This window comes from Zingiber officinale, chromosome 2B, assembly GCF_018446385.1.
Source record: "Zingiber officinale cultivar Zhangliang chromosome 2B, Zo_v1.1, whole genome shotgun sequence".
NCBI classification, from domain to species: Eukaryota; Viridiplantae; Streptophyta; class Magnoliopsida; order Zingiberales; family Zingiberaceae; genus Zingiber; species Zingiber officinale.
The window spans coordinates 5,691,519-5,709,255 of NC_055989.1; the positions used below are offsets into that span (position 1 = coordinate 5,691,519).

At 36.6% G+C, this 17,737-nt stretch overlaps 1 long non-coding RNA gene and 1 pseudogene across 1 annotated transcript; both read right to left on the minus strand.

Moving 5' to 3' along the window:
- Window positions 1-292: 292 nt before the first annotated feature.
- LOC122048120 lies at window positions 293-15,379 on the minus strand (annotated as a pseudogene).
- A 586-nt stretch (window positions 15,380-15,965) lies between these two features.
- LOC122048954 lies at window positions 15,966-16,490 on the minus strand. Its single transcript, XR_006130751.1, has 3 exons — window positions 16,404-16,490; window positions 16,231-16,328; window positions 15,966-16,161 (listed from the first exon to the last, which is right to left on the minus strand). It is a non-coding gene; the product is annotated as an uncharacterized LOC122048954 (long non-coding RNA).
- Window positions 16,491-17,737: the final 1,247 nt, after the last annotated feature.

Consider the following 17,737-nt stretch of genomic DNA (forward strand, 5'->3'; position numbering starts at 1 on the left):
CAAACACACAAGTTTTACAAAACCTCATCAGTGACTAACCGCTGTTGTTGGTGTCCATCGCATGGAATTGCTTCTTTAAGTCCAGCAATCTCTTCTTCTGAAAGACTTTCAGCTATCACTCTTAGAGCCATCTTCTTCAACTTGTCATCAGCACACCTGGGGTGTAGGCAATCAAGAAATTTTGTATGAAAACTTTCATACATGTAAATCTCGTACTAAATAATATGTCAATGTTATATATACATGTAATTCATACCGTAAGTGTGTTTATATCGTAACTGACAAGTTTTCTTTATATATTGAACAAAATCAATAGGACAAAAAATCCAATTCCTTGAACAAAAGACCCTTCAACCTGCAGAAACTCTCAGATATAAGTATATGAACATACGGCTGATTGTGATTTAGGATTATAAAATCAATAGGACAGATGAAAAAAAAAAAACCTGTCCTAGATCCACGGCAGGACTCAAGCTCTGTCCGCAGTCATATGTAAGGTCTGCTCTCAATATCGTAGTAGCTCCAGTGAGAACATCAATTTCTACCTAGAATGCACACAATTTTCAAAATCAAGAAAACAGACTAGCAATGTGATTACAAGCCAATCATATGAATGATCTACAAAGGAGGTTACCTCGCTTATAGCAGCCCCATAATTTAGATATGATGAAGTATCGTCAGCAACCCAAAATGTACTCGCTGATAAGTTCACATATTGCAAATTTGCCTGTATATTGTAAGGTAACTAGTTCATAATGGATGAAAGGAAGTAACTGCTTTGATTTCCAAAATATAAAAAAGCCCAGGAAATCCCTAAAAGTGAATGCATATAAGCTATCCTGTCCTTCACTTGCATAAGCTAGCTAACACATACAGACTACAGAAATAAGCTTAGCTTCTTGCCAATAAATAAACAGTAGTACATTTGATTAATGACGTAATTACACACCTGGGTAATAAGGGTGTCCCATGAAATTGATCCCATTTGCTCTTCCAAACTTTGCTTAAGAGGCTTTAATCTGCTGACTAGAATAGAGCATGCTAGACGAACTGCTTCGCAGCTTGCTTCAGATTTGGTGCTTCCAGCAGTTAAACCTCCCTGAACCAAACTCAGAGTATCTGCTTGAATGATTCTAACCCTATCCAAAAGATATTTTTTCTCTTCATCCCATAGCTGTTCAAGACCGAATGCAGCCATTTGCTTCACCTTTGTCCACAGTCCCTGGCCTATTTCAATTCCTCCGACTTCAACAACAATTGAACCATCATTTAGAATGGATACTTTCCCGGTGTTGGCATTGGTTCCACTTCATATACAATTGGTACCCAAGAAATCCCTCGTTTTTTCCACTTGTTGCAACTATTGAAATGCAATACCATTTCAAGACGATTGAAGTAGCTTGCAGATGTAAACAACTCATCAACTATAGCAGGTAAAGTATATTCCGGAGCTTCTCCACTGCTACTTCCATAAAAAAACTTCAGGCTTTCATATGTATGCAAATTTCTTTTTCTCACAACATCGACATCCAAGGACAGGAAAGATGCTACACGCTCAATAATAGCTTCAGCAATGTAAGATCCCTGTACCTGCCCTGGTGCTCGCATCGATGATTTACTTGTAAGATTCATCTTGCATAGTTTAATATCAAAAGCGAGAGCACCCCAGTTGTATTTTTTTAGACAAGTTATAATGGCATGTGAAATAAGTGGACTATAATCCTCTGATATGCCTGCATTTACCAACAAATTCAAGTACAAGGCCGTAATCTTTCCATCGGATTTAAAACCCACAGAATAGGTTATTTTCATTGGATGCCTTCCTCCTACCATTACCATATCCGTGCTACGATCAAGGTACATCTTTATTGGATGACGCAACTTAAAGGCTGTGAGAGCACATGCTGTTGCAATCTGTGAGCATCAGGGAAAAACCATAGTCTAACGGTTTATTAGCTAAATCATAAACATTCCAAAGCCAGAGAGGGAGAGATAGAGAATGACATCACACATTATTATTTTGTCTAAAATGTAGCAAAATGATATGATTGAACGATTTTGAGATTTTGAGACATTTTGACTGGATGTACAATGGGCTAAAAATATAAATTACATCTATCAACAAGAAAAATCACAAGTAACTGCATTAAGGGATGACTTCTTTAAAAATTTTAACATGATTTACCAAACCAATATAAACTAATTCTTTTATTGAGCATAACTTCATTACATACTGCCAAGTTTGATATTTTTTATTTCATGTAAGAATTCCATAACTCAACTTTGTTTCAATAATAGAGAAAGTTAACTAAGGAACTGGTTAAGAAATCCAAACATTGGTAGCAAAAATAAATATTAAGAACATCATGAAACAAGTTCCTACCATTAATATTTTTCTAAGGGATCCCCTATAATGATGCTAGTTTATGTGCTATGCAAAGAGTTCTGTAATCTGTATTCTACACTTATTATGCACTTCATACCGTAAGTGTGTTTATATATTGATGTTTGACCTTCTTTATTGGATTTTGCAGCCCCGGTCTTCTTGTAGCCAGGCACAATGTAATACTTGATGTTGACTCTACCTTTGCAGTTGTTTCGGCTTGAGGAGTGGCAAAGAATGGTGGAGTAGAGGATGGATTTCAGGTATTCATCCGTGCCATCGAGGAAATGACTCCAGTAGGTGACTAGCATGTTGACCAGGGCATGCTTGGAGAAGATGACTTGTTTCAGAAGCTTTTTAGATTAAAGATACGAAGTGCATTGTTATAAAACTAGATGCACGAACACTTGCTTATACGGTTCTTGAAATAAAATACATTCGTAACCGTCACTAGCCGAAGCTCAATAAGGAAAATTCACGGTAAATGTGCATAGTATACCTCAGATACTGCAGATGATAGGGAAGGCCAGAAGACAGTTTGACGCAAATATTGAGATTGCCCAAGCCAATCCATGGTACTAATCCTGACAGCTCCTCCAAATCGCACTGACTTGATTGTGTCCACCCATCCTTGTTCATCAGCTTGGAACCTTTGAAATGAAAGCTGCATTGGGTACATGGAAAAAACAACAAAAAGGGAGGATAAATAATAGCCACCAACCTAATTGTTCACAAATATCTGTATAAGTTATTAAGGGTGTTCATAGAAGTTGATCCTTTAGCCGTGTCTGTTAGATGGTCAAATCTAGGCGCCAACTCAAAAATGTTGGCGTCCAAGTGTTAGTGTTCAACTACTTCTGATTTTCTTCATCTTTGAATTGTTAAATACATAGGGTATTTATAGGGAATACTCAAGATGTATCTAAATAAATACATGAACCAATATTAAATGACATACATTCATCATCCGAAGAGTCATTCATGAATCCTCCAATATTCATGCTCCAGATGACCATACATTAGATTATAAGTCCAATTAATTTGATTGCAAGGTTGTAAACAGTCCTTGAGGGCTATTGATAGTGATTCCAGTACGTACTGGAAAATAATGGAACAAACCTATGAAACAGCTATCAAGGGATTCACTTCAACTTTCCTAGAAGCTGGGATAGATAAAGAAAACAATTTGCACCATCAAACTGAAACTTATAATAAGCCTTAATAAATTAATGAAAAAAGAATTGTTTAGAAGTTCACTGAGAAACATATGAAAATACAACAAATGCAACTGCAAAAAAAAAAAAAAAAAACTAGTATCCAATTAACTTTTTTTTATACTTTCAGATCAAAAGGTCAAATTTATATACTTTGGTTCATGTTCAAGCAAGAGGATAACAATCTCATCGACAGTTAGTATTTCCTTTTAATATAGAACACTAAAAAGAAGGAATATCAATGATGAAACAAACCTGAAAATGCGAGCTACTGAGGCAGCGAGCAATCTGCTTGAACAAGGTAATCATGCAGCATTGGAACTCTGTCGTGAGCATCAAAGACCAAATATTACCAAATATTAAGATCACTGACAAACCAAATAATACCTTATTTTTAACAGCTATCTAGAGGATCTGGCTTTTTGACTTGAAGTTGGTTCAAAGAAGACAAATCAAATATACAAATACTAAGATGAAAGCATAATGAAGTAGTTAACTTTTTCTACTTTACCTGATTATAAGATCTACAGCTTCTTGCTCAGTATTTTGCTGCACGAGTAATTATTAGAAAAACAAACCCAATAGTGGAACAAAAGCTAGATAAAGAAACTAGATAATTTACACTGACAGAACTTTACAGAATAACATATAATACAGTGCTTTGTACTTGCATATTAATCCAGAAAACATCCTTTCACCTAAGTGACAATTTTTCCAAAACATCATCATTCACAAAACATCATCATTCACTAAAAATTTTCACAAGTTTTTAAACTTCAGTGACAACTTTTCTTTGGGGTCAACTGCTCAAGGTCGATCTGGTAACTATGCACTGCATCAAAAAAATTGGCATTAACTATGATTCCATTACCAAAAAAAACCACCATTCCATGAACTTAAATCTAAATAGAATTATGGCAACTATCATTCCATACCTATTCATAAATATGATCTTGTATGCACTCCGCCAACTCGGACCGAACCTCATCAATTTGTTCACGAGAGTACCCTATTTTTGTGAACTGTGAGCATACACAATTTATGTTAATGGAAAAAATAATCAACACTGATCACTTTGCAATTTTAAATAGTTTATGTCAAATAATTTGAGATAAGCTAAATAATGTTACTATTGATTGCAGCGAATCTCTCTCAATAGTCTCAACTTCTTCAATAATTTCTCTCATAAATCGCATCACAAAAAAACCACATTGTTTCGCAGGAGAGGAGATTGAGGAGCCTATATATAGTAATTAGAGTCAAATTGTTAATGAAAATTATACACATTACAATATATGTTAAACAAAAGTACACATACCTTAACTACTTCCCACTTAACATTTTTCCTACCTTTCCTTCCCTTGGTTGAATTAAACAATTTTAAGGCCCTTCATACGTTAAGAATATTTGTTAAATAAGATTTTTATTATAATAAATATTTACTAAAAGAAATCTGAACTCACATTTCCATTACGTATTTTGAATCATCATCGCGAATGCGGCAACTTAGGGAATCCAACAGGTAAATAGCATCCTTGTAAGGTTCAATGACACTAAGATTCCAATGGAAATTAACTAGGCAAATACATAGGATTATACCGATTACGATCCAATGTATGAAGGGCCAAAATTGCATTGATTCCAATGCAGCAACCAAAATTGCATTGATATAGATTAATTAACCTTAATTGCAATTTTAATTTGCTACAAAAATTTGATTCAACAATCATCAGATCTTCACCTGGCTAGGCTACCAATATCTAATCCCATCGGATTTCATCCTAAAAAAATAGAACCATTACTTATCAACCGATATCGATTAAATCGGCTCATCTAATCTGCATCTACCTTAAAAGATATTCTAATTAATGAAAATATTTATGTATTAATTGCTAGTGATATCAGAACACCTGAGATTCTCAAGGACTTGATGAACAGGCCAGAGGTATAAATAATCATAGAATTATATCGTGGATTAAAAATGCCTTTTCTCTAATATCATACAGCTAACCAACTTCAATACATACTACCAAAGAAGCATAGGACTTTCATTCAATTATGTATAATCAAACAAATTTCCTTTAAAATTTTATAAGTTAAAAATGGATGTTATGCATTTGCAATAGCAATCAGAGAAATCCGTGTTAAAATTTCACTCTCAATATTAATTGATAAAAAAAATGCTGCATTTAACATCACTAAGTATATTTAACCGCATATTAACTATGGAAACAAAATCCATAATTATTTTACCGGTATCAAGTAGTCCATTAGCTCTTATGGTACTAGAGTGTAGACCCTTGATACAAATATTTAGAAAAATCTCCACTAATTCAATTCTGGATGGTCCTATATGATGTACTTTTATAAGTAAACTAAGTTTCAAATAAAGAACAAACATCATAGGAACATAAATCACTAAACTAACAAGCATTACATGGAATTAAACTAAAGAAAATGTATCAACTAAAATCTATATAATGGAAGAGACATTTAATCAAACACTTGATGGGCATGAGTCAATGAAATCATAATGTGTACAAATTGAAACATAGGATGTGTACACTTGATGGGCTGAACGAGAATATTAAGATCCAAAGAAGCCGATTACGATGAGATCTTCATAATTAAACTTAAAAATTGATTTGCAGCTTGAATCATCAAGGCCACGATGCTTAATGTTCTTTGGAAATGGTGGTAGAAAGTAGTGTTCAGCAGCCCCTGCTTTCGAGATAAGATACAGACAATTCTCAGAAAGTAACAAAAACACTCACCGTTCAGCTTGTATCTGGCATCTAAGCTAAAGTTTTCAGTGGACCTTTTGCAAGTGAGTAAGAGTAATAAAATTAACTCGGACGAACTTTTGATCTGCTTTAATGCATCACCCGGGCTCTCCTTCCAGGGGGAAAAAAATGGCTTGAACTAATTCCCCCTCTTGCTCCAGCTACATATATATAACTGCAAAACCAGTGAAGTGTCATGCACAGGTTTCAAAATCAAGTCTAGGACTGTGCCTTCATTCATGTGATGCTGCTTCACCTTTTTACCAGGTAAACATAAAAATGCTCTGCTAAAAAAGATCAACACATGCTCTGATAAGCAAGCACTTCGCATACTGTTAGCAAACCTGAAGAATATCACGGACAGAAAAGTTAATGCATATAACTTTCTGAATACAGACCAACAACGTTACAATCTGCGATCTTACTGAAAGCTCAATGACACTCTAGTTTTATATATATATATATATATATATATATATATATATATATATATCCCATGCAGAGGTGGGTACTGAATTAGAAATTAAAGCATCAGTCAATGGAGAAACAAATCATAGGAATCAGGGGAGGGGGAAAATTGATGCAGTATGAATCCGGCAAAATGACTAGTTCGGAAAATAATCAAAAATAAACAAAATCTTATTCTAGAGGGATGGAAGAAATTTTACCTTTCTTTCTTCCGTTCCTCCTACTCTCGAATCTGCTCTGCGAGGAAGGAACTAAGATCGAAGGGTTCAGAGGAGTTGAGGAGCCGTGAGAAGATTAGGAAGGGTAAGCTGACTTTGATTAAGGAGATGGGGAAATGCGAGATTAGGGATCTCGACTTGGAGGAGTTGGGCCGGCGTGAGGAGTTTGGGTCGAGATTAGGGTTCAGAGGAGATCACGCGGCAAGGAGAAGAGAAGGCGCTCGTGGAGAGGAGAAGGCGCTCGTGGAGAGGAGTGGAGAGGAGAAGGCGCTCGTGGAGAGGAGAAGGCACTCGTGGAGAGGAGAAGGAGAGGAGAAGGCACTCGTGGAGAGGAGTGGAGAGGAGAACTCGTGGAGAGGAGTGGTGAGGAGAAGGCGTGCGCGCGTTGAGGGTTTAGAGTTTAGCAAAGCGAGGGCTGCGAATTTATTTTAAGTGAGTTTAGGGGAAACATACACAACACTTTAAAAAACGTTTTTTAAAAAAATGTTGTCTTTGACCATAAACAACAACACTAAAGACAACACTTCATTAAAAACCGTTGTCTTTAGTAAAAAGTAAATACCATAGACAACGCTTTTCACTAAAAGCGTTGTAAAACAAAGAACGACAACGTTTTTATTAAAAAGCGTTGTCTATTGGGTGTTGTTGAATGCAAAAATTCTTGTAGTGACCCATGGCCAATAGATCTCAAGTGAGTTTTACTTGGGAGTCTAGACAAGCCATGGAGTATACTAAATGGTTTGGAGACGAACTTGAGTCTCAACCTTAGGGAATTGACACACATGGAATGTGTTTCATGCTTGGAAATATGACATTGGGGTCATATAGCATGATAATTGATTTGGATATATAGATGCCATATAAACCAATGCTAGGGATGCATTGTGGATTGATATGGGCAAATACATCAAGAGAAAGACAAAACTAGGACTTTAGGTCAAGGTTCAATTGAACCATTTAGTTAGTTTTGGATTTTGTGTCAATCTTGGGATTGGTGATAGATACATTTTGTGATATATTTTTTCCAAGTAGACAAAGGTACAATAGACCTCTCCACAAAATTTGAGGATTTTTGGAGGTCTACAGAATTTCTGGTGCATTTCTGAAGTTGGCCTGAAAATGTTAATATTTTCAGAAATGGGATACCAGTCGACTGGTGCAGATACCTGTCGACTGATAACAGTATTTTTCGACCACAGTATGCTTCTGTAAGGTTGTGTCGAAAGGGGCAGTCGACTGATACTTGGGGCAGTCGACTAATACCAGCCTGATAGTGTTTTTCAGCGTTGTTCTTGACCATGTCAACTCGTTTAGATGTATGGGATCCATGAGGGATAAATACATGAGTTTAGGGTGAGTTTGGATGACAAGTTTTCAACAATTGGGATATTGTTGGAAAACTTTTTGGATGTTAGGCAAAGGGGGAGAAGTAAGGTTTAGTTGGGAAAACCTTAAGTGCCTTTGCGAAGGGGGAGCCTTGTGATTAGTTCTTAAATATCTCTGTGATAAAATCTTAGAAGTCTTAGTCACTTTTGTTGCAAAAATACTCTTAGGAATAACCTTCCTAGTATTTTTGACTTGACCTTTTGACCTAGGATTGGTTCCATAATTATATGGAACCATATGGTAATAAGGCACATCCTTTTTAGTTTTAGGTTTGTATCCCAAACCCCTATGGACCTTGGATGACCCTTGTTTCTCTAAACCTAGGTTTTGACTTTTAAGCCCTTGTGTATCATTTGTGATCTTTCTAAGGGTCCTTTCCATTTTGTCAAGTCTTGACCTCAAGACTTGATTTTCCTTCTATAATTCCTCAACCTTAGATTTTTCACTAAAATCTTGATTCTCCTTTTTCTTAGGCAAATACCTAGAGTCCTTAGAGTTCTTGCATAAATTTTTACCTACCTTCCTAATTCTAGGTGTGGTAGTTTTAGCATGAAGAGCTACATGTTTTTCCTTAATGCTATCATGCTTCCTATTTTTATGGTAAATAGTATTAAAATGATAAAAATTTGAATTAGCATGCTTCTTACCATAATTTAAAGGGGTAGGTTCAATAAATGATACCTTTCGTTTTACCTTGGAGGCTCCCCCTTGACTTATGCTTTCTCCTTTAGCTTTGACCGTCTTCTTCCCCTTAGGACATTGACTCTGATAATGTCCCTTTTGATTGCAAGAGAAGCACACAATGTGCTCCTTGCTCTTCTTTGTTGTGGGGGCAGTCTCCTTGGACTTCTCCTTGCCCTTTGGTGCCACTTAGCCCTTCTTCTTGGCCAATTTAGGGCACTTGCTCTTGTAGTATCCATGTTCCCTACATTCAAAACATATGATATGATCTTTATTTTTAAATGAAATATTTATACCTTCACACGTAGGGATGACACTTGATCCTCCATTTGATATTTCTTGATCTTTGGAGGATGCAATGTCTTCTTCTCCATTTGACCCGGATGTGGAAGCTTCTTCTTCTTCTTGATATGATGTCAACAAAGATCGCTCCCCCTCAATCCTAGAGGTGGAGACTTCATCATCTTCATCTTGTACATGGAACAAAGAGTATACTCCCTCTTTGCCCTTTTCATTGCATTCCTTTGAAGATGAGGCTTCTTGGACTTCTTCTTCAGAAGTTGAGCATCTCTTAACCTCGGAGTCCTCTTCCTCTTGTTTTTGGCCCATGGAGTCGCCCTCTTTGGATTCTTCTTGAATTGGTACAGTGGAGGGGATCTCATGAATCGTTGCCCATTTGCTCCAAAGCTCCTTGGCATCTTTGAATTCTCTGACTTGAGCCAAAATATTGCTTGGCAATAAATTGACCAATAGCTTGGTCACTTTGTCATTTGCCTCGCTCTTTTGAATTTGCTCTTGGCTCCACTTGCTCCTCTTGAGAATTTTTCCCTTTGAACTTGTTGGAGCTTCGAAGCCTTCCATAAGAGAAAACCATTGCTCTATCTCCACCATCAAGAAATTTTCGATCCTTGATCTCCAAAGATCGAAGCTCATTATTGTGAATGGTGGAGGCACCCTTGTATCGAATCCAAGTCCGTCTTGGAATTCCATTTGAAGTTGAGCTTGATGATGAAGTGTTTGACTTGATAAAATTTGCTCCAACTTCTACACCCTCTAGCCTTGTTGCCCCTTCTGGCGATGATTTCGAAGAAGAGCGCCTTTGCTCTGATACCACTTGTTGGGACCGAAATGTTGCTAGAGGTGGGAGGGGGTGAATAGCTCGGCGCGATCTCGTGCTCGTCGTTGCTTGCTTCTTGTGATGAAATGCAGCGGAAAATACAAAGAAACAAATATACAACGCTAACACTAGGGATTTACTTGGTGTCTACCTCAAGAAGAGGTCACTTATCCAAGGATCCACACACTCACGCACCCTCCACTATGAAAACGCTCCTTTTCGGTAACTACCGAAGGCGGAGAAGTCCTACAAGTTCTCAGTACAAGAAGAAAGGGAAGGGAAATACAATACAAGCAAAAGTTTACAAGATATGCACAAGAAACCCTAACCCTAGCTTCTTCTTCGCCTCTTGACTTGGACGTGCACCAGCACAAGCCTCCAAGAACCTTCAAGATCTGGCGTGAGAGCTGTTGAGAAGTGGCTGTGAAGTCGCTGTGGAGAAAGAATTGAAGCCGTGGAAGAAGTGCCGAGAGAAATGCTTGCCAACAGCTAAATACGACGCCAACAGTCGAATCCCAATCGATTGGATTGCTCCCAATCGATTGGGGAGGCTTTGGATCGATCAATCGATCGATCCAGGGCTTATCGCGTGAAATCGCACCTCCCAATAGATCGCCCGATCGATTGGAGGCTCCCAATCGATCGGTTGATCGATTGGGAGACTTTCTGTTCGCGCGACACTTCTTCCCAATCTATCCACTGATCGATTGGGAGGAGGTTTGTCGTGGGGACTCACCCAATCGATCAGCCGATCGATTGGGCATGAGCCAATCGATCGGCTGATCAATCCAACTTCTGTTTTTGCCCAAAAATGAGTCCAAAGTCCCCGACACCAACATTCGATCAACCATGATCTGTTGGTACATCATGCCTAGCATCCGGTCACCCTTGACCTGTTATGACTCCCTCACCAAGTGTCCGGTCAATCCCTTTAACCCACTTGGACTTTTCTCCTCATGCCAAGTGTTCGGTCATACTTGACCCACTTGGACTTATCTCCACCAGGTGTCCGATCAACCTTGATCCACCTGGATTTCCCGTGCCAAGTATCCGGTCAATCCCTTTGACCTACTTGGGCTTCCCAACACCAGATGTCTGATCAACCTTGATCCATCTAGATTTCTTGTGCCTGGCTTCACTCACCAGGACTTTCACCTAGCTTCACTCACTAGGATTTTCCAGCTGTCTGCTTCACTCACCGGGACTTTCACCTAGCTTCACTCACTAGGATTTCCCATCTGCCTGGCTTCACTCACCAGGACTTTCCTTCTGTCTAGCTTCACTCACTAGGACTTTCCATAACTGCCTGGCTTCACTCACTAGGACTTTCCTTCTACCTAGCTTCACTCACTAGGACTTTTCATAACTGCCTGGCTTCACTCACTAGGACTTTCCTTCTGCCTAGCTTCACTCACCAGGACTTTCCTTCCGCCTAGCTTCACTCACTAGGACTTTTCATAACTGTCTGACTTCACTCACCAGGACTTTCCTTCTGCCTAGATTCACTCACTAGGACTTTCCATAACTGCCTGACTTCACTCACCAGGATTTTCCAGTCAAGTATCCAGTCAACCTTAACCTACTCGACTCTCCTTCACAATCTTCCCACATGAAGAATCGCACCTGCAATCTCCATGTATTGTCTACATGTATTGTCAAACATCGAAACCCAAACATCAAGACTCGAGCTTGACCCAATTCAAGTTCAGTCAACCAGGTCAACCTTGACCTAGGGAATATTTCACCAACACAAGTGTCTTTGGTGAGTGTTGTGGTGAGGTTTCTCCACCCACAAGGAGGTTTGAGCTAGCCGGAGTTTCCGGGGATTAATCCACCAACGGATTGAGGGATCGTCCACTTTACGGACAACCGTGGAGTAGGAGCAAGTTATCTCCGAACCACATTACATCGACGTGTATTGGTTTGCATTCTTTCCTTTAGTATTTAGCTTTTGTATTTGTGTTTGTATTATTGTATTTCTGCTTGCGCAATTAACAAATACGTAGGAAGCATTTGATTTAGAGGGCACGTCTATTCAACCCCCCTTCTAGCCGGCCACCGATCCCCTACACTATCTAGTCTTCTCTGGCTCAACTAGACTTCCAGCGAATCGTCTAGTCCTCCTGGCCCGACTAGACTTCAGCCTGGTATCTGGTCTCTGTCAAGTCTTTTAGTCTTGTACACTAGGTAAGTGGATTAGAACACAACTTTTAACTTTAACCTTTTATCATACATCAAATCATGAGTTTGATTGTCAGTGCTAATTACACCAACAAAAAGAACGAGTTTTAAATACGCATGATTCAACCCCCCCTCCTCTTCTTACATGTATCGGTCCTACAAGTGATTACTTCAAGTTTTTGCTACAACAAATCATCGAATAAGCGATTATTCCTAACCACACCCCCCCTCCCCCCCCCTCCCCTACCAAAGTGTCCTAACAATAACGCTGTTGTTGGTTTCTTAAAATCAACAACACATTGTAGCAGCTACGAAATTGTTGCTACTACAACTATCAGTTATAACTTTGAGAGACCATAAAGTTTGATTCAGATTAAACTATAGGAAACATAATATATTAAATTGAAGCTCGTTCAAAAATCTTCGATTTTATATATTGTGTGTACTATAGTTCAATATAACTCAAAAGTTATCACCTCTTAAAGTTGAATTTGTACTTGTAGCAGTTACAGCTTCGTAGCTACTACAATATGTATGTTAAGTAAATTTTGAGACTTCATTATGTAAGATTGAAAGAAGTGCTAGAGGAGTGAATAACGCTCGTCGCTTTTCATTTTTTTGAAAAACTCAAGAGATGACATAGCAAAAAAAGACAACAATTAGCAACAATTAGCAAAGTTCCAATATTCCAGGCAACAATTAGCAAAGTTTAAGTATGCAACAATGTTGTTTCTAGTTTCTAAAAATCAACATCTTCAAAAATCAGCAAGTTGATGAGTTCTCAAAATCAACAACAATATGTTGCTAATTTTAGAAATCAGTAATATTGTTTTGTTGATTTTTAAAAATTAGTTGAAAATCAACAATATAGTATTGCCGATTTGTAAAAATCAATCGAAAATCTACAACATGGTAAAAAAAATGGTTTGGAAGATTTTATGTATTGTTGATTTTTGGAAATTAGGACCATGTTATTATTGATTTTTGAAAATCGACAATACTTTTAAAAATCAACAACATTGTGTAGTTGATTTCGAAAAATCAACTACACAATGTTGCTGTTGATTTTTCTATAACAACATTGTGTAGTTGATTTTTCGAAATCAGGAACACAGTAAAATAAGAATTGTTAAAAAAAAAAAATCAGATGAACATTAAAAAGAAAGAGAATGTAGTAAAAAGGAAGAGAAAAACAAATAAAAAGGAAAAGATATGACATTGCTTGGACATTTTCCAAATCATATACGTGATCAGGAAAAATATATAATCATGTTGTTTGGTAAATTGTTCATTATTTTTTTTCTAAAATTTTAATTTTCTTTGAATATATATTTTTAAAATAAAATCATCAAATTTAGAATGTGCCTTTGTCTGTCTGTCTTGAAATGGTGTAATTAATTCAATTTGTCTAGTATATATGGTGAAGTTTATATGTGGATCGTGTTTAACTAGATCATATATGTGCAAATTCATTATGATTTTAGATAAAAATGGATAGATAATTATCAAATCAAAACAAAGTAATAAAATTAAAAATCATCTCTCTTCTCTTATTCAATTAAGACACTAAAAATATTTGAATTAATAATAAATATAGTCACTGGATTATGAGATAACCTTTAATGATAACATCCCATATTATAATAGGATAATTTGCTGATGGACATCTAATTCTAATATTGGAATAAAAAAAATTGAAAAGCCCACACTAAATACAACAGATAATAGTTAATAAATAATTTTATCCATTATTCTCTATGTTTATGCCTCTTATTCTATTTGTCTACGACCATATTGAAATATGATCACTGAATTATGGGGCATCCTTCAATAATCACACCAGGTACTGTGGGACAATTTGCCAATGGACAATGATCACTTAATTCTAATCCCCACCAGTTCGCTCCATATATATTCTGAAACTGAAGAGAGACGCTAAGCAGAAGAACAAAAACTGCCGAGCCCGCATCAAGTCCAGCGGATAATAGATAATTATATCTAGTCCACCATTCTCTATGTTTATGATAGATGAAATAGTTGAAGAGTAAACCAACAATAAACCAGTTCCAATAACCCACCATCCCACCGACAGGTAGAACAAGAGCGGCATTGAATATAAGTGGGAAGTTAATGAGTCTAATCCATTTCTTTTCTGGGTACTTATGCGATAATAACCACACAGGAATTGGTGCGACGAGTCCAATTAGAGCAAAGATGAAGACTATGGAGTACATGCCATTGGGATAAAACGTCTTGCTAGGTCCAACAAGCCCCCATGTTACCCCAGTGATGAACATTGCTTTGTCACTGGGACATGTCCAAGGACTTCCCTCCGGAAGTAAGTCTGGTTGGCAAATATTGTCTATTGATCGGAGCATCCACCATGCTATGCCAAAATCAATGAAGCATGAAATCGTCGCACTTAAAATCTACAATCATCATTTTTTTTAAAAAAAAAATATATATTATATATATAACTAATGATGAAGAAAATGACCATCCAGTAATAGAAGAAAGGGAATGCTTTTACCATAAGGTGAAATACGATTTTTGGAGGAATCTTTATATAGTGTGATAATTTGAAGTTATATATAGCATAGGCTGCCACTAGGTGAGCCTCTGTTCCATATAATTTGAAAGCCATGTTGGCTAGAGGTTTGCCTGGATTCAAGTATCCAATGATGGCTTCAAATAGCAAATCTAATGTGAATCCCTATATATAGGCGACACATAAAGTCACTAGTTAGTTTATATATATATATATATATTCAATAATGAACGACTTCATTATATAGATTAGTATAATGATTAGTGCTCACCGAACCAGCAATTGCTTCAAGTACACATTCTAATGGAAGGAACAGAAAAACCAAAGCACATGCCAACAAAACTTCCCAGTAACGAAGTTGAATTTGACTTCCAAAACTTTCACAGACCAGAATTGCCATGCCGATCATAGACAACAATATGGAGTAAAACCACCACTGCGGAATAGATTCATAATTTTGCTTCATTAGCCTCCCATGCACATCTTGCTCATCATCGTCTTTATATGCTTTCTTAAATGTTTGCCACAGTGATCTGCAGAGATCGATTACTACAACGATCAACTGGACTATGAATACATCAATTAGAATGTGACAAAATGAATACGTACCTCCCATAACAAAGAGTAATCTCAGAAATAGAGGATGTGTATTGAGCAAGACTAAACGCATAACAATAAAGCAGTGAAGTAGTGAAGTATATCTTCGAGTACTTATCATAGGCTTCTTGATTAAACATGAGAGTGTTAGAATCGATAATTCTTGAGACATTATACTTTTGCCCATGAGAATCATAGATATTGGTCGAAAACAGTGGAAATTTTCTTGCTTCATATGCATTACTCCAATAAGAGAAAGGTATAAAAATGTATGTGATCACGATAAATCCAATCAAATTATTGAAAATCACAAATGAAGGGAGAACCAAAGGGCTTCCTAAAAAACTTGTTATAGTCATCCAATCAAGCGAAATTGATCCAATGCCGAGTCCATTCATCCCGGAGCCAATTTGTTGTGCAGTGATAGAGTCCTTCCATATCCAACACACAAAGGACAGAGCAGTAATAGACTGGAAGAAATAAGCAGGGATGATGCTGTAAGCGAAAATCGCAGCAAAGACAATAAAAAAAAATTGATAACGTGATAACCCTCCCTTGGGCCTCTTATCCTCCTCATGTAATGCCCTGAGAAATACAAATATCATTTTCATTTCATCCTTTGCTTAATAATTCTTTACCAACAATTTAACATACCTGTAAAGAGGGATGCTGGCAACTACACTAGGCCACCACATATTCGGTGAATCTACTAGAAATTTTAGAAACAAACCGGCAAATCCGAAACCCAAGAACTGTATAAATTGATATATAGTCACTTCTCTTCTTTCTTTAATATGAATGATTACATCTTATTATAAATTTGGTACCTGTGTTGATATAACCAAGAGCAAAGCTGGCCAAATATGAATTTCTTTATGGTAAAAGATCTTGGCTACACTGATATTGTAAATGCCTGGACTGCCTATCGAATTAACAAATATGGACATGGCGATATGTTCTTTGATATTGAAGGGGCACGGATTAAGTGAAAAGCTCCATCTTGTGCCTGGGATTGTCACAACTTTATTTGGCAAAACTCTGGCTAACAAATTACATCCACCGTACAAGAAGAAATCGATACAAACGGGTGATATGTAGATGAACTGCTGCCTGAAAGTAGCGATTCTAACCAACGCCGACTGCAGGATGCAGAGCGGAACACCAAGAATCCATATGCGAAATGTTAACACTTGCAACGTTGGATCATCTGTTGAAGGAACTGTCAGTCGCACTTGTTCGATTGGGGAGTCATCCATCTTAAAAAATAATTTAACACGGTTATATTAGCTATTGGTGGAGGATAGATTCAACGATACAAGAAAAAGTTACTGGGTGACAAGTCAGGAAGATTTTACCTTCTTTTAAGATGTCCATATGAATTGATAAAGGTCACAAAGGAAAGATAGTAATGCTATTCTAGGTAAATCTATTCTTTACTCTTCTCAACTGATTGCCTATATTTAACTTTAATTTTCTTCCATTAAGTAAAATGCGTCCGTTGTTTGTCTAACATACATATAAAATCTTCACCTTTAAATATGTCCAACATATGTAATTAATAATGTTCCAATACAATAAATTCATGTAGAAATTAAAATTTGGACGATACATCGGCTCATATTAGAATCTAAAATTTTGATAAATAAAGAACTGAAAAAATAGAAAGATAATTGAATGATAAATATTTTTTATTTATTTTGAATGTAATTAATAATAGAATTATTTGATTTATTAATTTATTTTATTTAATTTATGATGAAATAAAATAAAATTTAAATGATAACATAGCATAGAATGAAATATATCCGATCTAATACAAACTTAATTATTATTATTCTTTTTTTTTTATAATTCGGATATTTAAATTTTATTCAATTAATCTTGGATGTAGACCGTATTCCCACTATTCGATTAACAAATAAATTCAAAACTATATTTAGAGGTTGTTTTTTTTAAAATTTATTTAGCTTGATTATATTTGTGGATGTTGGCAATTTATGGGCTCAATTGGATTTTTTCAATTCTTTTAGCTCATTTGATTTGTTAAATAAACGGTCCAACTGACTCTCATTTCACTTGTGGACTTGACAAGTTATCAGGCTAATTCGTTAGTTCATATCCCTAATCCAATTATTTTTGTACTGAGTTTTAATTTCCTTCC